The following is a 9,884-nucleotide window of genomic DNA, read 5'->3' on the forward strand; positions in this document are numbered from 1 at the left end:
CATGATAGAATATTTGTTTTCCTAGGATAACCACATCTGTTCCTTAGAAAACTCTCATTTCATAATCCAAAGTAAGAGTCTTGTTTATATATCAATGTTTTCTTCCTGCCCTTATATATCACATGTTTATGGCATCTATTGTTGGGTGTGCTACAGTACTTGCTGACTGCCTGTCATAATTGTGAGAATGTCATTCTTATGGAAGCCACATCAAGGCTGTTGATCCCTTGCTTAATGCAGATGAGCTATACACTGGCTGGAAGGCATCACAAAATCTTCAATATTAGGTGTTTGTAGGCTGAGCAATATAAAGAAAAAGCAAACAAAGTGGATTTTTAATTTTAACTTTAAAACTTAAATATATTAGACCAGTCATCTTTAGATAACTATGTGTAAGTGGGCATAGAAAGGATTTCAAAAGGGAAAATAGTTGAAAAGTAAATCAATGTGAAATTGCAAACATAGGGGAAGAAATTATGGAAAATCAGGGCAATCATGGGAAGCCATGTAGGCACAACACAAGGAGGAATTATGTCTGATATAGTATCAGAAGCCAGACTAAGGCTTAAGTACAAGTTTAAACACTATTAACTCAACTGGGACCCTATCCTCTTTCTGACTTTTCCTTCTCATTTATTGTCTATTTTAAAGAATTTCTTCTTGGAGCTGAGCTGAGCTGAGCCTATATTATCATCCACAACAAATATGGTTATGGCACTGTTCCAGGGTCCAGTGATAATATCTAAGGGTTATGAAATAGGAAAATGTCTCAAATTCTTGAAGCTTTCATTCTTGCTTGGGACATTTACCTCAAATCCTGCCTAAGATATATCAAAAAATAATTTCATTGATAGGAAGCATGAAATTGCATCTGTGTTGGTTACACCAGGTTAATCTTCACAAGATATTATGGGTCCAGAGGCATCTAAACAATTTAAACATTAAGGTAGAATCACTTCAGATAGAGGGGAAAAAGCCAGAAAAATTAGTTTAAAAAATTTAACACTTGATTGGAGGTAATCTAATTGTTCTATATTCTTTTTGCTCTATTATTAAGATGGTTTTGAAAACAAAGTCTACTGGTTTTGATGTGATTACAAAAGCAATTAACACTCATTGTGTAACCTAACAATGAAAATAGGGAAAGTCACAAAGAAAAAAACTAAAAAAATTAAAATCTAAAACTTCAATATCTAGAGAAAAACACTCTTAATATTTTCTTGTTTAGCCTTATCTTAAATATAATGTATTTATATACTTTAAAAAATTATTTGGGAAGTTATGTACATACTTTTTCACTTAATATTCAATGAACAGTTTTCCATGTCTTTAAATATGTACTTGTAAAATGTGATTTTTAATTACCACATATATTTACTCCTGTGAACATAACATTATTTAGCCAATCCATTATTGATGGAAGTTTTGGTTGTTCCATTATTTCTTTTTTGCAGTTATAAATAACACTCTTTAAAATTATTTCTGTTCATATTAGAGAGTTAAAAGTGTATGTAATTTTTTTTTTTTTTTTTCTGCACTGGGTAGTTTTATTTTACAGAGGGGGTAAGGGTTAGGTGCTGTCAAGAAGAGTGACATGGAGCAAATAATTTTTATTATCATTTTTTCTTTTACAAATACACCGAAGAATCGTGCAATGCTGTCAGCATTGGATGCAATCCTGGGCCACAAGTCTGCACATTCCTTTGCAGCTGGTCCTGTGATGGCAGAACCTTTCATCTCGCCTTTATTGTTTACTATGACCCCTGTGTTATCTTCAAAATAAAGAAACATACCATCTTTTCTCCAGTATGACTTTCATTGTCGAATTACCACTGCTGGATGTACCTTCTTTCTGAGCTCTGGTTTGCCTTTCTTGACTGTGGCCATCATCATGTCACCCACACCAGCAACAGGAAGTCTATTCAGTCGTCCCTAGATCCCCTTCACAGAGATGATATACAGACTTTTGGCTCCTGTGTTGTCAGCACAGTTGATCACGGCTCCAACTGGAAGACCCAAGGAAATCCAGAATTTCGCACCAGTTGGACCCACCATGTCCTCGCTTCGACAACTTGAACGCCGGAAAGGGACAAAAAGCTGTAATTTTTAATACCTTCAAATATATTCCAGAAACCTTGTACCAGTTTACATCTATACTAGATTGGCATATGTGTGTTTATTTCTTCCTCCTCATTGGAAACAATGAATTAATACCATAAGAAAAAAAAAAACACCTTTGTTCATTTGGTAGGGAAATATGGCACTGTATAGGTATTTTTAATATGCATTTCTTTAATTAGCAGAATAGTTTATTTTCAAAATGTATTTGTTGATCATTTGCATCTTCATTTTGCCAGTTAATATTTCTGCTGAGAATTAAGCTAAGCTACTCCTTGGTGTTGCTGCCTTGCCATCCATTTTGTTTGGCCAAGCAGCCTGTAGGGACCTGAAATTGACACTAGTCCCTCATGCAAGCATGTGCCCTAGATAGCTGACTGCAGAGTCACAAGCAAATGTAAGTCACTGATAAGACTTTCCCAACAGCCCTTGTGATCAACAGTCTCCCCTTCCTCCCAGGGCCTTCCCTTTGTGTGCCCTTTAGATAAGACCACCATGGGGCTTATCAAAACTCACTCTTTTTGTTTGAATTGACCAATCTCGTCTTAGCCCAGGAACCCCAAAGCACTCCACCCATGGACCCTAATAAAAGTATGTACCCCAAATTGTGTGTGTATCTCTCTCCGGCTGCATCCTACCTTCACTTCCCCATGTGGCCCCTCAAGGTGTTTCCTCCAAGAACTGGGAGTAATAAACTTTTGTAACTCAATTTCTCTCCTGGTCTCTTGTTAAATTGCGACTCACCAGATGGCACCCTGTGCTTCACTTAACAAGTGTTAACAAAGTAATAACAATTTCTTTGCCTATTTTTATGATGGGATTTTTGTTTTTTCTTTATCTGTCTGAAATGTTTGTCTTATGATTGAAAAAATATTTTTCCATTATTTTTATGTTTCTTTTACTTCTCTTTATGCCATTTTTTGATGTTTGCAAGTTTGTGTGTCTATATGTTTACGTAGTCAAAGCTATTGATGTTTTTCCTTTATTTCTTCCCCATTTAAAAAGGGGAAGAAATAAAGGAAAAAGATAACTATTCATTTATATTTTACTTTCAAACCTAATGGTTTAATTTTTGTTGTTGTTGTTTAAGGCTATTATCCATCCTGAATTTATTTTGATGTGTGGTGGGAAGTACAGATCTAACTTTAGTCCCAACATTTTTTTCCAAATAATTAACCTGTTCTCCCAGCGTAATCTGCTGAATAATCAGCTCTTTCCCTTCAGATCTTCAATGTCACTTCTTATTATATATTATAGTACTAATTACATATATATATATTTTAAAAAATTATCTTCCAAGATATATCTATTCTTCTTATACTACTACATTGCCTTAATTATTATGGTGCCATATGTTTTCATATCTGGGAATGAAAGTCCTCTCCTTTTATTATTCTTATAAAATTTCAAAGTTAGTTTTATCTGTTTGAATTTTCAGTTATACTTTAGAATCACTCTGTCGAGTTAAAAAAGTGTTGAGTTGTATTGAATAGCTAAATCAGTATATCCAAATTGGTCCCAATATAATAACAAGGTCCTTTTAAGGGAATGAGGAAGCAGGAGAGTTAGAGGCAGAGAAAGAGATGATGGAAGCAGAAGACAGAGAGAAGAAAGATTTGATGATGTCTCACTGCTGGCTTTGAAGATGGAGGAAAGGGCCACAAGTCAAGGCAAGCAGGTGGTCTCTAGAAGATGAATAAAGCAAAGAAACGGATTCTCCTCTAGAGCCTTCAGAAGGAAAGCAGCCCTTGATTTTAAACAATAAGACCCACTTTGGAATTCTGATCATCAGAACTGTGAGAGAATCTGCTTATGTTGCTTTTAGCCACAAACTTTGTGGTAATCTGTTACAGCAGCAATAGAAAACTAGTACAGAGATAACTGACATCATTATAATACTAAACTTTTCTTTCAAGAACATAATATACCACAACTTTGATTCATATCTCCTTCCATGTCCCTCAAGTGTTTGTTTTTAACATGAATATTCTGTATTTTATGTGAGGTTTATCCTAATAATTTAGAGTCTATGGATGCTATTATTAATGGGATGTCTTCTCATCATTATATTTTGCATAGTTATTTATGGTAAACAGGAAAGCTATTGCTACTTTTGTTAGTTTATTTCTTTTCCCCAATTGTTCTGATTTTCTGCCTTTAAAAATATTCTGCTTTTATTTGTATTAATTATTGCTTTATTTAGGTTTGTTTCAGGTTTATGTTGTGTTTATTATTTAGTTGAATGCCCAATTCATTAATTTTCTTTTTTCTTCCTCATTTAACACTGAAAATAGTTGATATTAAGATTTGCTTCTAACTGCTTTTACATTGTCTTGTGTTTTGATTTGTAGTGTTCTTTTAATTATTTTTAAGTATTCTCTAGTAAAGAGTTTTAACTGACACTGAAGATTTATATAATGAGACATTTTTTGTTAATGTTACTTAAAATTTATTTTGTCTTATTTTGTTTTCTGTTGTATGTGTGCAAAGGGACATAAGTAATTTTATATTTTTGAAAATGATAGAGGATTTTTTTTTTTTACCTGTGAACTAACATTTCATCCATTTTTATAACCATTCTATGAGCCCTTGGATAGAAGGTAATATTTTTCAGTTGATCAATGTCAATTAAATATACCATATTAAAAGTATAGTACAGTAAGAATATAGTACAGTACAGGCTGTTATATATTTGTGCTCTTTTTTTACTTTCAAACTTTGTGAGTCATTTTGAATATTATAAACAGAGTATAGCTAGATTTGTTTTTAACCCAATTGAATTGTTTCTAAAAGTAACAAGACCCAAATTAAATCACTAGCAGATGAACTTGACCAGGTGTATTTGAAAGAGATTTTAGGAGGTAGAATTGACATAACCTGATGACTTTGGTTGCATAGGGCAGAGTCACAGATGAATTCCAATCTTCCAGCTTGCACAGAAGAATGGGAATATCGTTATAGGGAGCAGGTAAACAGAGATGTTGTAGGGATTCTTAATGGATCTGTTTGAGGTGCCCGTATAACATGCAAGTTGAGCATATCTAGTAGGTATTAGATGAAAAGATTTGGAGCTCAGGCATGTGATAAAAGCTAGGGTTTTATTGACAGAAAGGCAGAGTTTCTCCTTTTAATTGAGAGTGGAATAAACATGCTTGCCGTTTACGTTGTACAAGAGATAGATTGAAGATAAAAGGCAAAGAAGGAATCATTAGCAGAGGATAATCCTGGATCCTGAGAGGGATCTTGAGTCTAAAGCAGAGGTAGAGCATTTGTCTTACAAAGGAGAAAAGATTTTAGGGGGGGAAAGAAAAAGATTAGCAGGAAAGTAAATAAGTTTTTGACTGGGAGAGCAGAAGAGGAAAGGGAGAGGTTGTTTATTTCTGACTGTTTGTCCAAGTCCTTTAAATTATGGTGGTATCCCCGCTGAATCTTGCTGCTCACATACAGTCAAAGAAAGACTCATACACTACCTGATAAGTGAGGAATTTGAGTTATGCACTGGTTGTTTGCTCTCCTCAGCCTGGTATCTCCTGCTATCAGAGGTGCAATTTCTGTGCTTAATTTCCTGGTTTTGAGTGTGTTGTGCAGAGGTCTCTATGGTGCTTCTGTTTTATGAAAGCAGAGGAAGCAATGTCAGCTTATGAGTGAAGAAGACAGAGGTAGAGTGGTGAATTTGTTAAGGTAGTGATAATTTGAAATTAAAAAAAAAAAAAAAGAGAGAGAGAGAGCCAGTTTGGAGAGAGGACAGGATTTTGTGAGCATTCTTGAGAATCCAGTGGAGGCCAAGATGACTTGGAGAGCAAGGATTGTAATATTATCTCCAGAAGTACTCAGAGACCTGGAACAAGCACACACATTGGACCAGTGACTTACTTTATTGATGGCCATCTGCACAGAAGGTATGGCAGTAGATCAAAGGACAGAGGGTCAGGGACCTAAGGGTGTTGGGAGAGTTCTGTACTTTATGGATCAACTTTGTAAAGGAATAGACTTATAGAAATGTACACAGATACTAATGGTATGGCTTAATGAATTCTCATAAGGTGAACATGACTGTGTATCCATCACCCAGATCATGAAATTGAAAATCACCCGCATAAGAGAAGCACCCCCCCTCACATACTCCCAGAGTACTGTCCTCTCCAAATTCAGTCACTATTCTGATATGTGAATAGACACACACCATAAAAGATTAGTGTGTGTGTGATGTTATTTTTATATTAGGTTGTGGAATTCAGTTTTTTTGTTGTATGTAGCAACAGTCCACACTTGCTTATTGCTATAGATTGTGTTAATATACCCAATGCCTAGCCTATACTTTTCTGGAATTTACAAATAGTGCCCCTATGAACATCATTGGGTTGCATATGCATACATTTGGGAGGTTATATATATCTAGGACTGGAATTGTTGAGTCATAAAATATACATATGTTCAAGTGTTAACGGGTTCTGCCACTTTTCCAAAGACCATGAGAATAGCAGTGTATGAGATTTCCTATTGCTTTACATTCTCAGCAACAAGAATTTTAGATATTCTGGTACGTAAGTAGTGGTATCTCATTGTGATTGCATTTCTCATATTGACCATATTGTTCTATTGTGTTGTACCTATTCACCTTTTGCTCATTTTTCCATGGCTTTTAAAATCTTTTTACTGATTTTTAGGTGTTTTTTGTATATTTTGGACTTGAGTCTTTTGTAAGGTATGTTTTTCTATTGATATCTTTTCTCAATCCATGGCTTATATTTTCCATCCTCTTAACAGTCTCTTACTGAACACAAATTCTTAATGTGGCCCAATTTATAACATTTTTCTTTATCGTTAGGGCTTTTGGGTCTTGTTAAGAAATTCTTGCTTATTCCAAGAATATGAAGATACTTCCCTCTGCTTGTTCTAGAAGTTTCGTTGCTTTATCTTCCACATTTAGATTTATAGTTCATCTTGAATCAGTTTTGAATTATAGTGTGAGGTGGGGATTAATATACATATTTTTCCTTTGACTCAACACCATTTATTGAAAAGACTAATCTTTCCCTATTGTACTGCAGTGTAATCTTTATTATGATTGAAGTGACTATATAAGTGTGTGTCTGTTTCTAATTCTATATTATGTTTCTCTGGTATATTACCTAGCTGAACATCACTCTGATTATTGTAACTTCAATAAGTCTTGAAAGTCCTCCAGTTTTGCTTTTCTTCCTCAAAATTATCTTGTCTTTTCTTGGCCCTTTGCATTTCTGTATACAGTTAGGAACAGCTTGTCAAATGCCAACCCAAGAAAAAGAACGACTAGCATTTTTACTGGGCTTTTGTTGAATATATGAATCAATCTGAGGAGAGATTTATGGTACAAAGTTAACATATTTTATTTATTTGTAATTCTTAATTTTAATGGTTAGCACCACCAGAAGAATGTTGTATAGAAGGGATAATAGTGGCATTCTTGTCTTAATTTGAATCTCAGGATGAAAGCTTTCTATATTTCATCTTTGAATGTAAGTTTGTTGAAACTATCAGAATAATGAGGTTCCCTTTTTTTATTAGTTTGCTAAGGGTTAAAAAGGTGTTGACTTTTATGAAAGGTGTATTCTACTTCTCTTGAGAAGATTACATGATTTTTCATCTTTATTCTGCTATTGTAGTAAATTACAGATTTAATTTCAATATTAGACCAAACTTACATTCCTAGAATCATCAAACTTCATTGTGTTGTCTTATCCACTCAATATAATTCAGTATTAAGTTGCTATTTTAAGATTTTTCATCTATGTTTACTAAAGACATTTTCCTATAGTTTTCTTTCCTTGAATGTCTTTGTCAATTATTTTTATAAAGATTTTATTCAATTCATAAAACGTTGGAAAGTTTATTCTGGAAGAGTTTGTATGAGACAGGTATTTTAAGATTTTGGTCCTAGAGATAGATTTCTTTTTTAGGAAGATTTAAAATTATGGATTCTGTTTCTTACTGTGTTGGTTATATTAGATTGTTTTTTTTCCTAGGATTTAATCCTTTTTATTAGTGGCATAAAGTTGTTCATAAAACCTAATTTTTATCTTTTTAGTACTTGTGGGATTTACAGTGGTATGTTTTAATTTCTACTATTAACAATAATTGTTGAACAGTCCTGTTAGAGAGTGCCTACTTTTTATTAGTTTTTTAAAAGTAGAGAACATGCTTTTAATTTTGTTGATTTTGTATTTTGAATGCTTATTTTTTTTATTTCATTAGTCTCTGCCCTCATCTTAATTATTGCCTTCATTTAACTTGTTTTGGGTTTAATTTGCTGTTTTTAAAAAAATTCTAAACTTCCAAAGATGAATATTTTGATTGTAGAGTTTCAATCTTTGGTTTTATATGCGTGTAAGACTGTAAAATTTTTCTCTAAGCACTGTTTTAGTTACAGTCCACAAATTTTGATAGATGCTATCTTCATGATCATTCAGGTCTAAATATTTTCCAATTCCCCTTGTGTCTTTAATTGTTTTTTTGGCCTGTGGTTTATTTCCAAATGATGCCTATGTGTGTTTCTTGTTGTATTTCTTCTTCGTTTTGATAATTTCACTGACTTAATTTCACTGTTGTCAGAAACATCCCATGAATGCATTCAGTTTTTAAAAATATTTGAGACTTGCTTTATGAACTAGTATCTCAGCAAATATGGCCATTTGCTAAGAATGTGTGTTCTTTAATATTATCTGCAGTTATTTATATTTGAAAGTAAGGGCAACTTTTTATACTGTTTTGTTTAGATCATTTATATCTTTTCTGATTTTTCTTCTGCTTTATCTAGTTATTAAAAACAAAGAGTAGGGGCTTCCCTGGTGCTGCAGTGCTTGAGAGTCCGCCTGCTGATGCAGGAGACGCGGGTTCGTGCCCCGGTCCGGGAGGATCCCACGTGCCGCGGAGCAACTAAGCCCGTGAGCCATGGCCGCTGGGCCTGTGCGTCCGGAGCCTGTGCTCTGCAAGGGGAGAGGCCACAACAGTGAGAGGCCCGCATACCAAAAAAAAAAAAAAAAGAGTTAAAGCCCCCACTGTAATTATGGATTTGTCTCTTTTTCTTTTTAGTTACATATTTTGAACCCATAACACTGGTGCAGTAAAATTTAGATTTTTTATATCTTCTGGTGGATTGACCTTTTTACTATGTGATTTTGCTCTTGTTTTATGGTAATACATGTTGCCTAATTTGTTGCTATTAATATAACAACACCAGCTTCATTTTGGATAGTGTTTACATGGTGTTTCTTTTTCCATCATTTTTCTTTCAAAATTTCTGTGTCATGTATTATTTAAGATGTCTTTTATAAGAGGCATATATATTTTTTAATTTTGAAAACAAGTCTGACAATCTTAGTCATTTAATTGAGGTATTACAATGTTTTACATTTAATGTATTGTAAGTACTAATATATTTTTGAAATAATGCTGGGTTCGGTTTGCTAATTTTTTGAGTATGTTTGTGTCTATGTTCATGAATGATATTAGTTTTCAGTTTTCTTTTATTGTAATGCCTTTCTCAGGATTATGTTGTCCTCATAAAGTACAATAGGAAGTATTTCTTTCTCTTCTATGTACTAGAAGAGTTTGTGTGGAATTAACATTATTTCTTTCTAAAATGTTTGGTAGAATTTTCTAGTGGTATTATTAAGGCTTAGAATTTACTTTCTTGGAAGATTTTAACTATCATAAATTTCATTAATCCATATATATTTTCAGGTTATCTATTTTTTAAAAAAATCTATTTCTTTTTGTATGAACTT

The 9,884-nt window shown here is 33.5% G+C and overlaps 1 pseudogene; it reads right to left on the bottom strand.

Annotated features, from left to right (window-relative positions):
• Window positions 1–1,491: 1,491 nt before the first annotated feature.
• On the bottom strand, window positions 1,492–6,006 carry LOC131750390 (large ribosomal subunit protein uL14-like; annotated as a pseudogene).
• Window positions 6,007–9,884: the final 3,878 nt, after the last annotated feature.

The sequence above is a fragment of the Kogia breviceps genome, chromosome 2 (assembly GCF_026419965.1).
Source record: "Kogia breviceps isolate mKogBre1 chromosome 2, mKogBre1 haplotype 1, whole genome shotgun sequence".
Classification (NCBI taxonomy): Eukaryota; Metazoa; Chordata; class Mammalia; order Artiodactyla; family Physeteridae; genus Kogia; species Kogia breviceps.